The sequence below is a fragment of the Dromiciops gliroides genome, chromosome 6 (assembly GCF_019393635.1).
Source record: "Dromiciops gliroides isolate mDroGli1 chromosome 6, mDroGli1.pri, whole genome shotgun sequence".
In the NCBI taxonomy this organism is placed as follows: domain Eukaryota; kingdom Metazoa; phylum Chordata; class Mammalia; order Microbiotheria; family Microbiotheriidae; genus Dromiciops; species Dromiciops gliroides.
In genome coordinates this window covers 103,799,746-103,820,010 of record NC_057866.1, presented here as the reverse complement: position 1 = coordinate 103,820,010, position 20,265 = coordinate 103,799,746, and the positions used below count along the sequence as shown (strand labels likewise).

The window sequence follows — 20,265 nt, the reverse complement described above, 5'->3', positions numbered from 1 at the left end:
TCTCTCCATCTCCAACTTCGTACAGCTGGCTGCTAAGGGAGGTGGGCTAGCTTAGTCATTGCCCAGGAGATAAAATTGGGGTACCTAAGGGTAAAGAGGTTACTGCAGTTTGCAGGGATTTAAGAAGTTCTCTGCCATTCATCTCCTCTGACCTCTTCCCTCTCCACCTTTCCCCCCAGTTGGATATCTCTCTTTTTCTCAGGTCTGAGGGAAATCATTTTTGGTTTGACAAAGACTCCTAACTGCCTTTTGGGGGGAGGAGAGTTTGGAGCTGCTTCCTCCAAAATTTCTTAGTCTATTTTCTCAATTCTTCTATTCCCTCTGTCAACCATTTTTTCCCTTTTCTCCCATTGGCCAGAGACCCTAGGGAATAGAATGAGGAGTGTGTTTAGGGAGATAGTAATTTCTGCTCCTCATCTGTGTGTGTGTGTGTATGTGTGTGTGTGTGTGTGTGTGTGTGTGTGTGTGTGTGTGTGTGTGTGTGTGTGTGTTCCCAGCAACTGCGATGACTGGAACTTAATAATTTTTATCCTACAGCAAGAGAGCTGAGGTGGCCTAGAGTACCACAGGGACACAGGGCCACTGAGGGTTATGGCCTATAAAGATTCATGGAGGGACAGCAGGGATTTTTTTCTAGTTTGTAATGGGGAGGGAGAAAAGAGGAAATGACCTTTCTATAAAATGTATTATTTTCTGCTGGGGGTAGCAGATCCCGTCCTTTTAATCAAAGTAAGTGTGATTTTCTGGCTAATAAAAGGATTTTATAACAATGTATGGGGGAAAAATTGTAAGCCCCTTGAAGGCAAGGACTCTCTTTCTATGCTTAGCACAGTCCCTGGCTCATAAGAAGTACTTAATAAATTGAATTGAATTGAAATTAAGACGTTTTCCATTTATTCCCCACGTCTGATATCACAATCAGGGAAGCCTTAATTGGTGATGTTGCGTGATTATTTCCAAGGGTAGAAGGTAGGAGGAGAGGACATGTTTAGAACAGAGATTGATTTATAATAGCACTCATGACCATAGCCACTAGCCTCCCCACTGGTATTCAAGGCTATTCAGAAACTAGTCACAGTTCCTACATTATCAGAGCTGAAATCATTTTTACTACCTTCCTAATTATTGATTTCATCATGCATCAGGCACCTGATTACTCACCTATTCAGACTTTTCAGGTAATTCATTCCTTGTGTCAATTACTAGCAACACTTTATAATCAGCTCTCACCATGAAACACTTCCTCATCTATCTTGCCCGTCAGTGATCAAACCTCCTTTTGTAAATTCAATTATTGATGTTAATTTTTAAATAGTCACATAAGCAAATGTGATAGAGGGTTTACCCTAGAATGTTCTTCGTATCTCCTTTACTCAAGTGAATCTGTATGATTTTTCAACAAATACATACCTAGTTTATATGATTATCCTCATAGAAAATCAGAAAACATAAGTCAGAGAAAACATAATGAAGAGAAAATTATGTGAAAACTTCTATTTCCGGGGATATAGTCCTTCTTACAACAGGCTAAGATGGGCACACCTTTTAAGGAAAGCGAAAGAGGATGACTTTAGGTTCATGTTCTCAAAGATGCGACTAAATTTGGGGGACATTTCCTGATCACTGGCTGTTTAGACAGATACTCTGCTGGATCTCCACCCTGCTCCCTTTCCTAGTAAGCCTCAGATAACTAAGACCAGAAGCACAGTAAGTACCACTTTCCTCTGGAAGTACATGTGTGAGGCATCCTCTCTAATACTCCATTAGGATGAGTCAACACCTTAGAGATGGAAAGAGAATTTACACATGGGGCAGAGAACTAAGGATATATTGAGTTCACTAGAGATAATGGATCCGGCTCCTTTCTACTCAGGATTGAACAGTTTTTTCCTTCATACTGCTACTGCTGGATAGAAGTTGCCTAGCCTCAGTCGCTAGGAATCTCATGCCTTCCTTGTTCTAATAAGTAATTCTATTTAATGTCTCTAGGGCAGCAACACTACATTTTCATACATACATTAATGTTAATACATATTAAGCTCATATTCAACTAGAACACTAAAGTTTTCTTTATGTATATTTCTTAGAGATCAGTCCTATATTTATGTATAGTATGGTTGATTTTTTAAACCCATGCTCAAGAGACTTTAGAGTAAACACTGATCTTCATTAAATTCCATCTCATTAAATTTGACTTATCACTCATGCCTGTGACAATATCTCAGGATCCCATATCAGTCATCAGATATATTATTTATCTCTCCCAATTTTGTGTCATTCGTAACTTTGATAAGTAAACTTTCTGTGTCTTCATCCAAGTCATTGATTAAAAAACTATTAGATGGGATAGGACAAAGGATGGAAGGCCTGTGGCATTTTCTTTTTTTTCTTTTTTTTCCAGGGCATTGAGGGGCAAGTGACTTGCCCAGGGTCACACACCTAGTAAGTGTCAAGTGTCTGAGGCCATATTTGAATTCAGATCCTCCTGAATCCAGGGCTGGTGCTTTATCCACTGTGCTACCTAGTTGTACCCCCTCAAGTACGGCCATTTGACTAGTTCCATATCCACTTGTCCCTCTCATGAAATTCCGTTTCTCCATCCTATCCACAAGGGTAGCATGGGAAACTTTATTATACCTTGTTGAAATCCGAACACACTATGTCCAGAGCAGTCCCTAAGCAGTCTAGTAAATTTGTCAAAATAAAAAAGGAAATTAGTATAATTTGGACTGCATGCAATTTGAACTGATTTATGGTAGTGAACCCTTATTGGCTTGTAGTGATTACTTCTCTTTCTAAATGGTTATTTTAGTAATCTATGATGAAGTTTTATTAATGGTCAAAATCATGCTCAGGGATTTATCAGTTTATCATGATGGTCTCTCCGTATCTCCCTTTAAAAAAATTATGACATTTGCTCATTTTGTTTTTTTCTCTATTACCAATTATCATTATACTATCTGCCCCAAGCAGTAGACATATTCCTCATCCTCCCCACCCCAACCCTATTTTTGCTGTTTACTACTTGAAAATATCTATACACAGTCTTAATGTCCAGGAACACGCTAGTGCAGAGGCCCTTTCAGGGACTCCTGGGAAAAGGAAAACTACCGAATGGCCTTGACTTATCCTGCCCCTATGTCTAGTGCTCAGATGGTAGAGAAGAGAAAGGCTGACAGTGTGACCTGCCCTGAACCCAACTTGGAAGCGAACCACAAGCAAGTTTTGTTCTTCCTCTGAAATGGGGCCTGATTATATTTGATTAATAAATGCAACCCTGTGTCCAAAGTAGATGACAATGTGGAGAAAGGGTTAGAAACCACTTTGTGCAGGAAAAAGCAGATGAGGTTGCCAGAGAACATTTTTTTGTCCCTGGCTGGTCTGAAAAAAGAAAAATTTTGACTTTCAGAGACCTCCAGCATCCTGTCCCCTCCTCTCCACTCTCTTTGTTAATTATGTTAATCTTACTTGGATTAAGATTTATTTTGGCTCTAGTATGATGGATTTCTCTATTTATTCTTCCATTAAGGGAGAAAAATGTCATTTCAAGCAGCTTAATCTCTTCATAATCATCCGAATGAACACTGACCCACGGATAACCAAACAAAACAATGACTAAGGACAGTAAACTTATACCATTCAAGTCTCTACTTTTTATTTCATCCTGATATCAGCATCTCCATGTTAAAATGGCTGTAGAATTATCTAAATTTCCCTTTACATGATATACAGCAGACCCCAAAATCACAGTGTCAATTAGAATACTAGTTAGGTATTGGGTTTATGGCAGCTCCAATATTTTTTTAAACCTGTGGTGCAATGGATTGAGAACTTACTTTTAATCAAAGGCCTTGAGTTCAAGTTGCAGCTCTTCTACTTATTACCTGTGCCAATGACTTTGACAAGTCACTGAATTTTCTATGGCTCTCAGTTTCTTCATCTGAAAAGTGAGAGTGCAACAAGATGACTTCTTACATTATTATAAACTCCTTGAAGGCAGAGACTACTTTTTGCCTTTTTTTGTGACTTTAGCCTTAGCACTATGCCTGGAATGTAGTAGGTGCTTAATAAATGCTGCTGACTTGAATCCTAGGTCTCTTTTAACTCTAAAGTGATAATCTTATTAACTAGAGAAATTGTCTTTAACCTGCCTAAATTGGTGACAAACAAAATAAGCAAACCTCCTACAGTTGTTCAAGGAACTTGGATATTCTTTTAGCAAATGCAAGCTTTCTCTGGCCTTGCTTTCCACTCTAAGGCTTAATATCCTTTTCTATAAAATGAGTCAACTTTCATTGTTTGGTGCTGGGAATATAAAGACAAAAATTAAATACTCTCAACCCTGAAGAAGTTTCTATTCTATTTGGAGTGACATTAGTACCTAAATAAGTATATACAGAAGAAGAAAGAGAGGGAGGAGGATTTATATAGTGCCTTTTGATTCTTCTGAATAATATTTTTAAATGCATTGAATAGAACACATTAGACTACAAAGAAAACCAAAGGTCAGTGAAATTAAAGATATATTTTTCCCATCCAAGTTCCTGAACCCTTTGAAATCTATCCACAGACCCCTTCTGTGGATCCCAGGTTAAGAATCTCTGATCTGGATAGCGATAGCTGTTAAGAATAGTGGAGTATGGAGTAGCTAGGTGGCACAATGGATAAAGCACTGGCCCTGGACTCAGGAGGACCTGAGTTCAAATCTGGCCTCAGACACTTGACACTTACTAGCTGTGTGACCCTAGGCAAGTCACTTAACCCTCATTGCCCTGCAAAAAAAATAGTGGATTATTTGAACTTTTGAGGAGATATGACCCATATTTTTTCACCAAAAATGAGGGGTACTCTTAACTTTCAAAATCTGTGGCCATATTTCTTTTTCCTATTACAGAACAGTGCTCTCTTTACCCCACAATTTTTATAGGTTGGAAGGAATGGACAATAGATTGCTGGCTGGATGAACCCCACTATATGTTTAGAGAGAGCCCACTGATAACATTGTAAGATATTGTAAGACAATATTGCTAGAAAGAGAAAAAATAAATTTGATGAAGATTATTGAACACATGAGTTATTGGGGGACATGTTTAGTTTCTTGGTAATTAATAATCAATTTATTAATTAAGCTAGCCAATAATTACTAAATTTATGGTCAGTGGTCTCTCTTGGTCACCAAAGATAAAACCATGGAGATCCCTGAATGCTTAAATATCTTTGGAAAAAGGGATGCCCCTGACAAGTGAAAATCAACACCAGTTGGTTAAAATTAATGAGTAAGTGGACATATTAATAAGGAGGTAGGCTAAAAGTCTTCAGCTCCTCCTGCTAAGAATGTGACTTGATCATGCAACTCAGCTGCATACACCAGTCAGAACAAAGTAATCCATCTTTACCCAGACCACTCTGGTTGCTTTTCTTCTTCATAAACTGAATCTCCAATGGGGTGCTGCAAGGGCATAGATTTAATTTATAAGGGCAAGAATTCACCTAGATTAGATCCTGTTTGTAAGGTCTTCTAGTTGGATGGGGCAATCTTGGGCAGGGCAGGTATCATCAGTGTCCTTCAGAGACTGACTAAGTGACCTACATGGACTGATCCCCGAATGAGGAAATAAGGGGTAAAACTTTAGTCCTAATTCAATAATTAGTTATTAATATAATAGGAAATTATTTCTCTCAATGCTCAGTAATAACCCGAAAAATGCCTGTTACAAAAACATTCCTATTAGAAGGATGGCAGTGGGTTTCTACTCCTGGACCAATTGGGCCTACCTTGATACAAGACAACACAGATTTCCCAACTAATATCAAAAAGAGAAGAGGAGACATCCTTTTTTTCCCCACACCGTCTAGATTTTCCCCTGTATCCCTCTTCCGCCCACTTTCTGGAGAGTTATCCACTATCATACTCTCTGAATTTTATGCTTCAAGGGTCAGTGGATGCTCCTTATTTCTTTTTCCATAGATAAACCAGTTTTGAATTGAAAAGTATCTACACACAAATTCAAGAAGATTGAGTAACAAACAAGGTGAGCAAAACTTCTCATTCAAGGAGTCAAATTTGACCTAACATTCAACAGAATGCAATCCATGACTGGAATATGGTTTGTAAAGAAAATGACTAATTTTAAAAAGATAAGTTTTTTAAAGGGGGGGGGGAAGAACCTAGACATTTTACATTAAGACTTTGTAATCATGAGAAAATCCTGGAAGCAGAGAAGGACTAGCATAGTAGACAGTGAAGTGAGTGAAAATCAATAGAAGTAAAAACAAATGCAATATTGTCATTATAGTATATTGTGACACAGTAGACAGAAGGAGGAAATAGATGACTTTGGAAAACAGATAATGAACTTGTAGTGGACACATTTTATAAGAGTGACAGGGAACTTCAAGTACCTGGACATTTGCTAGAGCTTTCTCTCAGACCCAAACAAAGCAGCTAATCATTCCTTGGTTTGCCTTAATGGAAGTTTCACCTTTCAAAGGGTGGCAAAAATGCCATGAATTTCTTTACTGCATCTGATTCTTAAAACCAAGAGGAAACTCAATGGTGAAGTAGAAATAATGGGAAATTTGGGAGAAAATGACCACTCCAAAGAGGGAACAACACATCCAGGGATAACTGATATGCCACCTGAATTTGGAGAGGGCAGATTTCAAAAGCTTAAGAGAAAGGAATAGGTAGAATACTGTGGTTTTGATTTCTACTGAGAAGTCAACTGTAGGGACACAAAAAAGAAATTGTGTCAATTCTGAAGATTCAATAAGAAGTAATTCTGATGAGGAAGAAAAGGTAAAGCTATGGAAATAGATATGTTTATGGAAGTAAAACCTAGTCAACTTAGATATAGTCAGGAGTGTTCAGAAAGAACTGAGGTTGTCCAGGAACACTCAAGAAAATAAGAGGTGTTTCTGTTTTCCCTTATTGTTGGAAAAAAAGAAGATGATCAAAGAAAGAATTGGAGTATTTGGGATGATAACCATGATAATAAGGCATATCTATGAAAATTTATTATATTTCTCTTTTCTCTGACTTATCTTTGTCTTGAAAAGAAATGGAACAAAAATGGCTAACAAGGAGTTTGTACTCAAGATAAGTTAGAAAATCGAATGAGAGGATGTACGTGTACTTGAAGAATTCAAGTCACCAGGCTCAGATGAATCCACATTCTCAGAGACTGAAAAAACAGGAAGATATAATTGTATAATTGTGTGTGATCCTTGAAAGAATGAAAATGGTACAACAGGTTTACAAAATGATAAAATGTTTTCATTCCAAAAAGGAAATAGAATGGAGGCTGCAAATTTTAGGCTAGTAAGTTTGATTTCCATTCCTGGAAAAATTCTACAGTATTTTTTAAAGGCATGGTTAACAAACATCTGGAAAGGAAGTCGTGATCACAAATAGTTGCCATGGCTTTGTCAAGAATGGATCGTGCCAGATTAACTTGGATAAAGATACAGATGGTATGCACATAAAGATTGTGGAGGACACAGTTGGGAGGAATAGCTAACACAGTGATGACTGTCAGGATCCAAAAAGATCTTGAGAGGCTAACACATTGGAATACATCAAATATGATGAATATAATAGGGCTAGTGTAAAGTTTGGTACATGAATTTTTAAAAACCCTCAGAGGTATACGATGCTTAGTATGATTAGAAAGCAATCCATCTAAAATAAGACCTGGGAACTTAAGTGACTGAAATTTCAACATAATCATCAGTGAGATATGGTAGCCAAAACAAAAAACACCTCTTAATGCAATGTTAAAGCTTTAGGAGAGGCATAGTGTCCAGTACTGGGAGGAAAGTGGAAAGGGGGAATTCCAATGCATTCTGTCCTCATCAGAAAAAATCTGGAATATTGATTTAAAAAAAAATATTGGGGAAGCACATTAATTAGGAAGGAAATTGATGAGCAGAAGAGCACCCAAAGGAGGGTGACCGGAATGATGAAGGACTTCAGAAGCATGCTGCATGAAGGTTAAAGGAACTGGTGATGCTTAGCCTTGGGGACAGAAGACTAAAGCATAATAGCTTCTTTAAAGTTTTAGAAGACAGTCATATAGAAGAAAGATTAAACTTCTGGTGGGACTCAGAAGTCTAAAGTTACAAAGAGATCAAATTTGGTTCAGTATAAGGAAATGTCTTTTTATACTTAGAGCTACCTCAAAATGTCCTGGACTGCCTTTGGAGGTCGTGGATAAGATATAATAATAAATACTAATAAATAATTGTAGAATACAATATGCCACATAAAGCCCTGTCAAACTTGGGCACCCAGTAAAATAACCCAGGTATGAGGCACACTGGGATTGTGTATTCATCCAAAACCATAGCAGAAGTCCCCACTGTGTTTCTTTTATTAAATCAACCAGGAAATACATTAATTTTAAGAAAAGAACATTTAATTAAACAGCAGGAAGGAAAAGAAAGAAAGAAGGATTTATTAAGTGCCTACTATGTGCTAGACACTGTGCTAAGCACTTTACAAATATTACCACACAAACATTTCCCCCAAATCACAGAAGGGGTAAACTCTTCCATGTATCACCATGCCAAATGGGGTAAGGACATATGTATTGGGAACTCGATTGGCCAGGGCAACCAACATCTCCAGTGCTGCTTCTTGATTCCTCACAGAGCCAGGACAGTTTTCCTCAATGAGTTGGGGTCCTTGTTCATTCTCTCATTCTCTCTCTCTCTCTCTCTCTCTCTCTCTCTCTCTCTCTCTCTCTCTCTCTCTCTCTCTCTCTCTCTTCCCCCCCCCCCGCAATGAGGGTTAAGTGACTTGCCCAGGGTCACACAGCTAGTAAGTGTTAAGTGTCTGAGGCCAGATTTGAATTCGGGTCCTCCTGACTCCAGGGCCAGTGCTCTATCCATTGTGCCACCTAGCTGCCCCTGAGGCTGGATTTGAACTCGGGTCCTCCTGAATCCAGGACCAGTGCTTTATCCACCGTGCCACCTATCTGCCCCCCTTGTTTTCTCCTAGGAAGAAGGAGCATCTAGGTGGCATAGTGGATAGAGTCCTGGGCATGTAGTCAGGAAGACTTGTCTTCCTAAATTCAAATCTGGCCTCAGACACTTGGTAGGTATGTGACCCTTAATAAGTTACTTAACCGTGTTTGCCTTGGTTTCCTCACCTATAAAATGAGCTGGAGAAGGAAATGGCAAACTATTTCAATATCTTTGACAATAAAATCCCCAGTGGGGCCACAAGGAGTTGGACACAACCAAACAATAAAATTCTCTGCTGCTGCTGTTCTGGGTTTTTCCTCATCTGCTGTTGCTCTCTGCTGCCATCTGTTGAAGTACAATTCCTATGGAGCCTCACCCCATCAGGAAGCATGCTCATCTCTAGTCCTACTCCCAGGTGCTATTCACTTAGCCAACAAAGTTCAGTGGAAACTCACAAGCTTGGATTGTTTTTCTATGTTCCAGCCCCTGTTCATGGGAATCTTTCAGACTAAATTTTTACTTGAGTTACAGTTTGAAATGCTTTTTTTAGTCCTATTGTACCTCTCTGTTTATAGCCTAGATTCCCCTTCAAATCATTCTGGGGCTTTCACTGTGAAGGAGTTGGTAGAGTTGGGGTAAGAAGGCTTTTTTTATCCCTCCTCCCATCCCACCCCCATCCCATAAATGTCTTTATTGCCATGCACATCCACCTGGGAGTGAGACTGAAAAGAGCTGAGTGGAGCTGGTGAAACTGATAACCTTTGCCCTATTTACTGACTGCAACCAAAATAGCTGCACACCCTGTTTATGACAGAGATTATTTTTCCTATTTCAATATGAGAGCAACTTGATGTTGAAATTAGACTTTTATTATTAAAGCAATGTAGATATACATTTGAGGATTTTACTTTAATTGAATAAGATCTGTACAAGGTCATTCATAGAGATGCAAATATCATAATTGCCTTTTATCCTAGTGATGTTTATCCCATTGCTTTCAAACCAAGATAGCCCTTTAAACATACTGTGAGTATAATGGAATGGTTTAATAACATTAGGCTTTGAGGGTTTCATTATTTCAAAATGAATCCAGAAGAATATGAAGATGAATTCAAATGATGGTCTACTTTGGGTTCATTCATTAGCACTAAGGTATTGGATGAAGTACTCAGTCCAGACCTTGTGCAATGTAAAAATGTTAATAAAAAACAAAAGAGGGGCAGCTAGGTGGCGCAGTGGATAAAGCACCAGTCCTGGATTCAGGAGTACCTGAGTTCAAATCCGGCTTCAGACACTTGACACTTACTAGCTGTGTGACCCTGGGCAAGTCACTTAACCCTTATTGCCCCACCAAAAAAACAAAAAAAAACCCAACAACTTATTAACAGAAAGAGTACTCTTTCTTAAAATGTCAATGGGCTACTTGATCTTTCACTAAAAACTAGGGGATTTTTCTGCCCCAAGAGTGAAACCTTCACTTCCTAAAAATCAGCTTTCCCAGGATCATGTCATCTCTATACTGAGGACTCCTACTAACATATTCAGTACTTGACTCTCTCCTAGCCTATTATCAAACATTGTCATTTACCAAGTGGATATTTCTTCCTAGATGGACCAATTCAATAGGTCCAAAATGTTACTCATTATCTTTCCCATATATCAGTCCCTCTTCTGAATCTTTTTAAGGGTACCACAATCCAGCATCACCCAGTTCTCTAAACTCAGAGAAATCTAGAATATTCCTCTCTCTCTCTCTCTCTCTCTCTCTCTCTCTCCACACACACACACACACACACACACACACATTTATTACCAAGTCATTGCTTCTATCTTCATAGCATCACTTCTATATATGGACTTCTCTACTCATATAACTCTATTTTAATTCCTCATTATTACTCTACAGGATAGCTATAATAGCTCAATAATTAGTGTTTCTGCTTGCCCTTTCTGTCTTTTTTAACTGATTGTCTAGACCAGTGGTATCAAACTCAGAAACAGAGACCACTAAACCATATATAAGAATCTCTTCAGAAAACATTGACTTTTTAAAAACCACATGTTAACATTATCTGTGTTCTATTGTGTTTTTATTTATTTTGTTAAATATTGCCCAAGTTCAATTTAATTTGGTTCTTGTCAGCACTGAGGAGTGTTGCAGCGTGCTATGTGTTTGACATCTCTGTTCTAGATAACAGCCAAAATCATCTTTGTAAAGGATGGGTTGACTAATGACACTCCCTTGCTCAAAACCTTTCAGGGGTTTCTCATTACCTGGAAAACAAAAAACCAAATCCCATGAGGTAGAATGGAGGCCCTTCCTAATCTGGCTCCCACCTACTCTTCCAGTTTTATTTCATATTACTCTCCATCATAAATTCAACATACCAGCCAAATTGAATTGCTAGCTATTTCCTAAACTTGACCTTTCATTCACCTGTTTCCATGCTTTTCCATAAGCCTTTCCTCATGTCTGGAACATACTTCTTTCTCATCTTTACCTCAGAATCATTGCCTACATCAAAGTGTAGCTTAAGTACCAATCCCATCCTTCCAGTTGTTAATGTTCTCTCTGATCTCAATTCAGGTTTATTCAAGCTCTATATTTATTTGTAAAGGAGTCATTTCTCCAAAATACAAAGTGCTGTTTAATTTGCGTTGTATCAGTATCTAGCACAGTGATTTGCACACAATTGGAGCTTCATATTTGTTGACTGAATGTTTACAAACTATCCCTTGAGTAATGCATTATCCAGTTTATGCCAAGAATCAAACTTAAGTTCACTGACCTAGAATTTGAAAACTCCATTCTTTTCTCCTTTCTGAAGATCAACACTTTTGCCCTTCCCTACTGTAACGATTGGAATGATGCCACCTGCTGGAGACTTACTGTAGGAAAGCTCCAGCATGAGGAGAGGGCCTCTGAGGACAGGGCCATGAGTCTTTTCTTTGGCATCAGGAAATGATGCTTGCATGTGGGAGGAAGAAGGGGGAGGCTGGCGAGCTGGCTGACTCTCTTTCATGTGGACTCTGGTGGAGAGCAGAGCTAGGAATGCTCTCTCCCTTTAATAGATAGATGAATCTAGGCCTTTCTCTCTTCACCAAATTCTTTTCCTCCTTAATAAATGCTTTAAAGTCTAACTCTTGTTAAAGCTTATAATTTATTGGTGACCACTCATTAGATATTTTAAACAGTATAGATAGAATTTTAGCCCTTACACTACTCTTATACTGCCTTTCTGATTGGGGAATCTGAAACCCATTTAGGGTTTAGAGAATCTGAAACCCATTTAGTTGCTCTTTTACCATCATTTGGGTTTCATCTCCTTAACTGTGTTTTGTTTTGTTTTACCATTCCAATTCCAAAGACCATTCTTCTTGGGGAAAAAATAAGGTTCTGCCTTTTTTATATATCTCTTTTGGATCCTATAATTTAGGTTTAGATCCAGAAGGAACCTTAGAGGCCATTAGCCCATCACTGGTATTATCCCCTTTGATCTTTGTCTTGACCCCAATAATTTCTTAAAGCCTTTTGTTGTCCTTAGTATTCACCACCAGCATCAGCTCATTCTGAGTTTTCACAATCCTGATGCTGTTCTGATAAGACTCTGTCACTCTTTCTTTATTCATCCTCAGTTATCAGGTTTGTTCACAGTAGGACACTTCTATACAGAAAAGTGTATCATCCTGATAACAGCAGTAATGGAATCAGGCTGTTTCAGTAATTCCCTAAATATCACACACATTTTTCTGCAAATGGTAATGCTCACATCTTTCTGATTTACAATGGAAAAATAATAATAATAATCGGTTCCATTCAGAACAGTAGCTCTTACTGCCTGGATTTTTTTAAATGGTAAATTAAAATCGACATGGAAAAAAGATTTTGCTAAGATGAATCTTCAAACTTTTAAGCCTTTTATTCTGTACATTTTGCATTTCGAGATTGTTATATGGCATAGAGGATAGATGTGCTGCTTGAGAATAAAGAACTTGTTGTGACAAAGCCGTGGAAAGGACATTCAGATAGTCATCAGAGGATTTGGGTTCTAGTCATGGTTCCATTATTGGTTCATCTTGTGACCATGGTCACTTCTCTAAAGTGAAGAGATTAGACTAGATGGCTTTTTAACTTTATCTGATATGATTCCTCCCCTCCCCCCCTCCACAAGATGACCATTTCATTGCATAGGAGTCAGCAACAGAAATGGGTTTTGAAGGAAACTAAGGAGTCTAATTATTTTAACACTGTCACATCTATTTTATACTGACTGACAGAATTAATATGGAAACACCCATGTATAGGCTACTAACAATCAGAAATATTTGATCCTTGAAAGGACTGATAAAAAGACCAAAAGTTGTATATAAATATATAAATATAAAGATATATGTATATATTATGTTTATATTTATATCTATATATCCATATATGTGTATAGGTATTCCTCAAATATATATATATATATATATATATATCCATTGTATTTCACTTTCCCATTCTTTGTTTTAGTTTTTATTTATAAGAGAGAATTTAACTGTACAAATTCTATGTGAACGGGCCTGGGGAAGGGTACACTTGTAGCACTGGGAGGTTTGGGTGCCAAGCCTTTCAGTTCCCAAACCTTCCATCTTCCCCTACCATGACCTTAATACTCTAACCTACATTCTGCTCCTCTCCTAGTCTCTCTTCCCTCTTACATATCCAGAATAAGGTAAGGGTCTCAAGGCAACTTAGAAGGCAATATTTTTCATTCTGAATCTTGAGAAACCTTATTTTCCATTCTTCTGAGCATAGCTTGGGTAGAGTGCTCTGTAGGTTACTTTTTTACTTTTCAATTTTTTTTCAATCAACAAGCACTTATTTTTTCTCTCCCTCAACCTTCATCCTCCATTTAAAGGAAAGTAAAATACTATTAACAAATATACGTGGTTGAGAACAACAAAGTGATATATTGACCATTCAAAAAATAATTTCCTCATCTAATGCTATCAAGAGGTAGATAGTCTATTTTATCTTCAGTCTTCTGAAATTGGTGTTGTTTCATTGCACAGATCAGAGTTTTAAAAATACTTAAAGTTGTTTAACTTTACAATGTTTTTCTTATTTTGTATGTCACTATCCTTGTTCTCACATTAATCTGCATCAGTTCATAAGAGTCCTCCCAGATTTCTCTGAAACTATCCCTTTTGTCATTTTTAGGGTACAACAGTATTATATTATATTCATAAACTATAATTTCTTTAACCATTCTCCAATTGATGGGTGAACCCATAATTTCTAATTTGTTCCTTCTACAAATAAAGTGCTTTTGTGTGTGACTTATTTAAATAGAAGAATATCTTACAGCTGTTTTAATTTTTTCTAGGACAAGGCTGCCTAGGCTATTGCCTTAACAAATCTGTACATAGTTTGGTTGCCAAGAACTCTGTGCTGACAATTGCAAGCTGAATTCTACGGTTGTCCTGTTATCAAATAGTGACAGAGTTGGAAGGGTCCTTAGAAGTCATTTAGCCCAAACTCTTCATTTTATAGATGATGAATCTGAAGTTGTCATGTTAAGTTCACAGTGTCATACAGTAGCAAGTTACAATGCTAAGAATGGGACTCAAGTCTTCTGACTCCAAATTCAAGACCCTCTACTACACCACACTGCTTCCTGTACTACCAGTTGAAACATAATGTTCACACAAAAGCAGCCTATTTTCTCATAATAATCCTCTTCCTATAACCCTAATTATTACTTTTATTAATAATACACACTCCCAGGGCAGCTAGGTGGCTCAGTGGATAGAGCACTGGTCCTGGAGTCAGAAGGACCTAAGTTCGAATCTGTCCTCAGACACTTGACACTTACTAGCTGTGTGACCCTGGACAAGTCACCCCAGTTGCCTCACCCCCCCCCAAAATAATGCACACTCCCTTTTTAGTATTCCCCTTCCTAATGTATTCTACTTTCCACTATTATCCTTGTTTTTCTTATAGTCTTATGGAACCACCTTCCAAATATGGTTCAAAATATCAAGGATGATAGTTTTTGTTTTGCAGCTGGTTTACTGTAGCTCCTGGATCAGGGATTCCATTACTATACTGGGAAAGTCATAGGCAAGGGAGCCTGGCACAATGGAAAAAATACTGACTTTGGAACCAAGGGCCATGTTTTCAAATGCTACCTGTCACTAGCTGAGTAACTGAGGGCAAGCTATTTGCCCTCTCTGGGCCTATCTTCTCAATTATAAAATGTTAGACTAGATGAATTCCAAGGTTTCCTCTATCTCTAAATCTATGATCATTTAAGTATATATAATTTCTTAAAAGCTTAACTGAGCACTGTGAATACAGTGGTCCCTTCCCTGCCCCACAAGAGTGTCCAGTTGTGTCCAATGGTACTGATGACAGGATGCAGAAAAGCTGTGACAAGAGCTCAGAGAAAGTTGCTATATGATGCCTTTGTTGCCATTCTGAAATGGATTGGCTTTTTGTGTAAATTGTACAATTTATTTTAAACCTAACTACAAAATAAGAAAAGGGAGAAAAGTTATCATGTTACACAGCAGAACATAGGAGAGGATTCAGTATAAAACAATACATTTCCATCTCAAGAAAACCTATATAATAAATACTACACATTGTTTTCAGATCTGTCCAGCTTTTCTTTGCTTCCTTGTTGGTTTTCTGTTCTTCTCTGCTGTGTACTTTTTTATGTGTGAGACAACTGGGGTTAAGTGACTTGCTCAGGGTCACACAGCTAGTAAGTGTCAAGTGTCTGAGGCTGGATTTGAACTCAGGACCTCCTGAATCCAGGGACAGTGCTTTATCTACTGTGCCACCTAGCTGCCCCATCTACTATGTACTTTTGACTTTATTTTTCCCTCCCCCCCTACCCAAAAGAAGGATGAAATTAAGCATGGAGATACAGATGGATAGATATGTGTATGTATGTGCATATATACATAGATATCTATAAAAACACATATACTCTCATACATATATGTAAGACCATACCATGATTATTTCCACTTGTCTTCTGTTTCTCTGAAGGTGAATAGCATCTTCCTTCACAATTTCAAGTCTTTCCTTGTTTTTCAAAGTCAACCAACTCATCCTTTCCTACCCCAGAGTAATATTCCAACTCAATCAATGTTGAGAGATTTTCTATGAAAGTTTTTGCCTTGATTTTCTACATTCAAATGAATTGACTTTTGACTCTGCTACAATGGAATTGCATTTAACAACTCTTTAACTATTTGTTGCTATTTAGCAACATGGTTCAATACAAACAATGCAGGCTTTGGAATCAGAAAAGCGCGTTTCCTCTCACTAGCTGTGTGATCTTGGACAGCTCACTTCCCTTCTCTAGGCCTCAGTTTTCTTATGTGTAAAATGAAAGGGGTTAAGTGAGATGGCCTCTGCAGTCCCTTACACTCATTTGTGATGAGCCACACTGCTTTCCACTTTACCAAACAGCTATCTCACCTTAATGTCAGACATTCCCTTTCAGGGACTGATTTGGAGAAGATTTGATTACTTATTTTCAGTTTCTTTTCTGCCACTGCTCTGAACTCACAGCATCTACATTCCCAGCTGTAAGCAGGATGGCAGCTTGGACAAATAAATGATATCATCTGGGGCATCTACATTCCCCTATGGTTTATGTGTAAATGGCTAATGTGCTTGTGCATTTCTTTGGGCTGAGTATGTATGTCCCATTGTGCTATGTTCCTGTGAAGGGAGTGTGTGTGTGTGTGTGAGAGAGAGAGAGAGAGAGAGAGAGAGATGTCTAGATATGTAGAAAAACAAAGATAAATATCTCACCACAGGATTCTTTGCCTGGGGTCCATATGGATAGATTTCAGGGGTCTATGAACTTTGATGGGGAAAAATTGCATGTTTATTATGCCCCTAGACCTCTTTCAACCTTCTAACACTCAAGCATTCAACTGAGCCGCTAGAAGCTATTTGATCTATCTTTCTGGAACAGAGATTCTTCTGCCTCAAGGGTAATGTTTGAAAACAAAACTAGGTAAATGCAGATATCCTCTTCAATCTGCTACAAATACTTTCTCCTTCCTGCTCTTCATCTCTTACAAGTACACTTCCATGTTTCTAATTTTACCGTCTTGCTTCATCATCACCATCATCATTGTGGTCATCATCATCATTGTCCTCACCACAGCTCAGGATTCTCTAGCACACTGACATTTACAAAGTATTTCCCTAATAACAAGTCGATGAGGTAAGTTGTGCCTCTAGTATTCCCCTTATTTTATAAATGGGGAAGCTGAGGGTTAGAGAAGTAAGATAATTTCTACAAGGCATCACTTGTAGAATAGAGGATATGCCTTGAAGGTTTCTGACCACAAATCCCATGTCCTTTTTACCATGAGTAGCTTTTCATTCTTTAGCTCTTGCTCTCACTCTCTCATGGTCTCTCCTTCTTGCTCTCTTTTTCTTGTGCTCACTAACTCTTGTTCTTTTTGAGCTCTCTCTCTGTCTGTCTGTTTCTCTCTCTCTCTCTCTCTCTCTCTCTCTCTCTCTCTCTCTCTCTCTCTCTCTCTCTCTCTCTCTCTCTCTCTCTCTCTCTCTCTCTCTCTCTGTCTCCAAACAGTCTCACACAGATTTCAGCACTAGGGAGTCAGTATGTTGTAGTAAAAAGGACACTAGACTAATGGGTTATCCTTGAGTGTAATAAAGTAATAATACTCTACCATTTCTAGATCTGCCCCTAACTTGTGATCTTGGTCATGTCACTCAAATTCTTTCAGATTTGATTTGTTTGCCTAAAATAAGATTAGTGTCATATCCTGTTTGAGGCAGGGACTGAAGGTATCAATAATTAAGAAAATTCTTAAGCAAGGGAAAGAGTAATCTCATTTGCAGCAGGGAAAATAGGAAGAAACTAGTCTGGACAGCAGGAAAGAAGATGCAATCCAAAGGCTGCCAGTCCTTTATCAGGCTCCTAATAATCCAGAAGCTATAACTGACAAGCAAGGATGATGCTATCAAAGCTTAAAATAGGAGCCCTTAACTTTTTTTTCCATTTTCATGGATCCCTTTGGCAGCTTGTTGAAGTCTATGGACCTTTTCTTAGAATAAGTTTTTTAAATGCTTTAAAATAAAATACATACAATTACAAAAGAAGCTGAATAACATAGAAATACAGTTATCAAAACATTTGATAAAGCCATATTCAGAGACCCTACATGAAGAACCCCTAAGCTAGAGAAAACATGAATACCCTGAAGAGATAACACATTTTTTATTCTAAGTGCCCCTCACAAGATTGGCCATCTCCCTCATTGCCTCTTTGAACTTCTCCTAAAGCAAATAGGGGCTAATACATGAAAATGACCTCACCTAGTAGAGCTGATTTAAACCAGTCATACTCATTGACACAGTGTATTATTTTTAGAGCTGCCAATTTGTGGGAACCTCATTTGACCTAATTTGCAAGCATCTCAGTGGAAGTTTCTATCTCCATTACATATTTGGGTAGAGGCCTAGCTCACTGAAGGCTAGGTGATTTAATTGTCCAAAAGATTTGTGAAACCCCTGAATTGAAGGAGCTGGTGAAATATAGTGTCTTTGTAATTAACTCTTGGTTTGAATAACAGGCTAGAAAGGCTGAAGGTAAAATGCCTGGGCCTGAAATTTCCTGAGGAAAAGCAATGAATCTCCATATGCAAATAAATTACTATTTCATTAGCAGCTCACTTCAGTTTTGAAAGTGCTTGTTGTTTAATGAACAGGAAAATTCACAAGTGAACAAATCAACAGAAGGAAGATGAAGTGATCTCCAAACCTGCATCAAAATATGATTCTGGAACCAGATTGTATTGGCTGCGACTGGAGAAATGACTAAGTTTATTGGGCCTGATTACTATTTTAGTATTAATATGGGCTGTCAGAAACAATAACACTCCTCATTTAGAGTGGTATCTGCTCAGGAAAGCTTATTGTTCTTTGGAGGACATTTGATAATTGCCTCAAAATAGACTGTGAACGTATGAGGTTTCCATCCCGTTGATTTCCCCGATTAATTTTGGAAGGCAGTATAGACTGCGGAAATAACTTGTAATTGGATTTGCAGTTAGAGCCCTATTTCCATCAGCTCCATTCCTGGTTAATTTTGGAAGGCAATGTAGACTATGGAAATGCATTGTCGTAATCATATTTATAGATAGGGTCCTATTTCCATCATTGAAACCATGCCATAAAGGGATCAGTTGGAGAAGTTTAGGAATCTTTAGCTCAGAGAAGAAAAGATTTATGGGAGATGTGAAAGCCGCCTTCAAGCATTTGAAGGACTTTCTTGAGGAAGAGAGATTGGACTTACTCCATTCCACATCAGGGGACAGAATGAGTCATAGACTGGCAGATTTTAGCTTAAAATGAGGGGAAAACTTATTAACAATTAGAACTGTCCAAAAGGGAAATGGGCTATGTTGGAGGAGTAACCTCATCAGGAGAAATCTTCAGAGACAAGAGAATCACTTAATGGAGATGGTGTAGATGGGGTTACTGCTCTGGTATGAGTTGGACTCAGAGGTCCCTTCTAACTCTGAGTTTCTGTGATACTGTAACACTCAATCATTTCTTTCATTGGGCTCAATGATGAAGAGCTTATCATCAATTACTGTGTCTAACAGACCCTTATCTGAGCCTATCTATCTGCTCTAAGGCATTTTAGAAGTAGCAAGATGCATCCACAGCAGATTTTCCACAGACTCACAAGTGGATGGATGCAATTGCACAGAAAGAATTGCATAGTTCCTGGTTTTCAGATTCCATTTCTTCTCATGTGTTTTCAACTAGAAACAATAATTCATATGGGAAAATTGCATAATACTCTCAGCAATTTTCTCAGAGTAGGTTGAGAAGAATTGTTATACCGTTCCCTCAAATTGAAAACATGGGCCCATCAAGCCTCTGCCCATGGGTGGGCCATGCAGTCCTGCCAGCACAGATTCTGTCTCTCACAGAGGCCTGTATATTCGTAAGACAAAAGATCATCAAGGACTCTCAAGTTACTTACAGCGGACACTCATCAAAAAAGGAGTCCAGTATATCATAGGATTTAGACCTGAAAGAGCCCTTAGATAGAATTCACCTGTTTCTACCCCCTCACATTACAGATGAAGCAAGTGAAGGCAAGAAAGGAGAAAGGGACACACCCAAGGTCATGCTGGTACTAAGTGGTAAAGAAGGGGATGTGAGGGAGGAGTACATGTCAAAAGACCTGCTCTTATATAAGTGGGTTATCCTTTCAGTGGGACACAGAGCAGGTCCGGGTGTTG

General features: G+C 38.3%; 1 protein-coding gene across 1 annotated transcript in view; it reads left to right on the top strand.

Annotated features, from left to right (window-relative positions):
- SPON1 (spondin 1) overlaps window positions 1-20,265 on the top strand; it is a 378,636-nt gene that overhangs the window by 285,171 nt on the left and 73,200 nt on the right. The gene's annotated exons all lie outside the window — the stretch shown is intronic.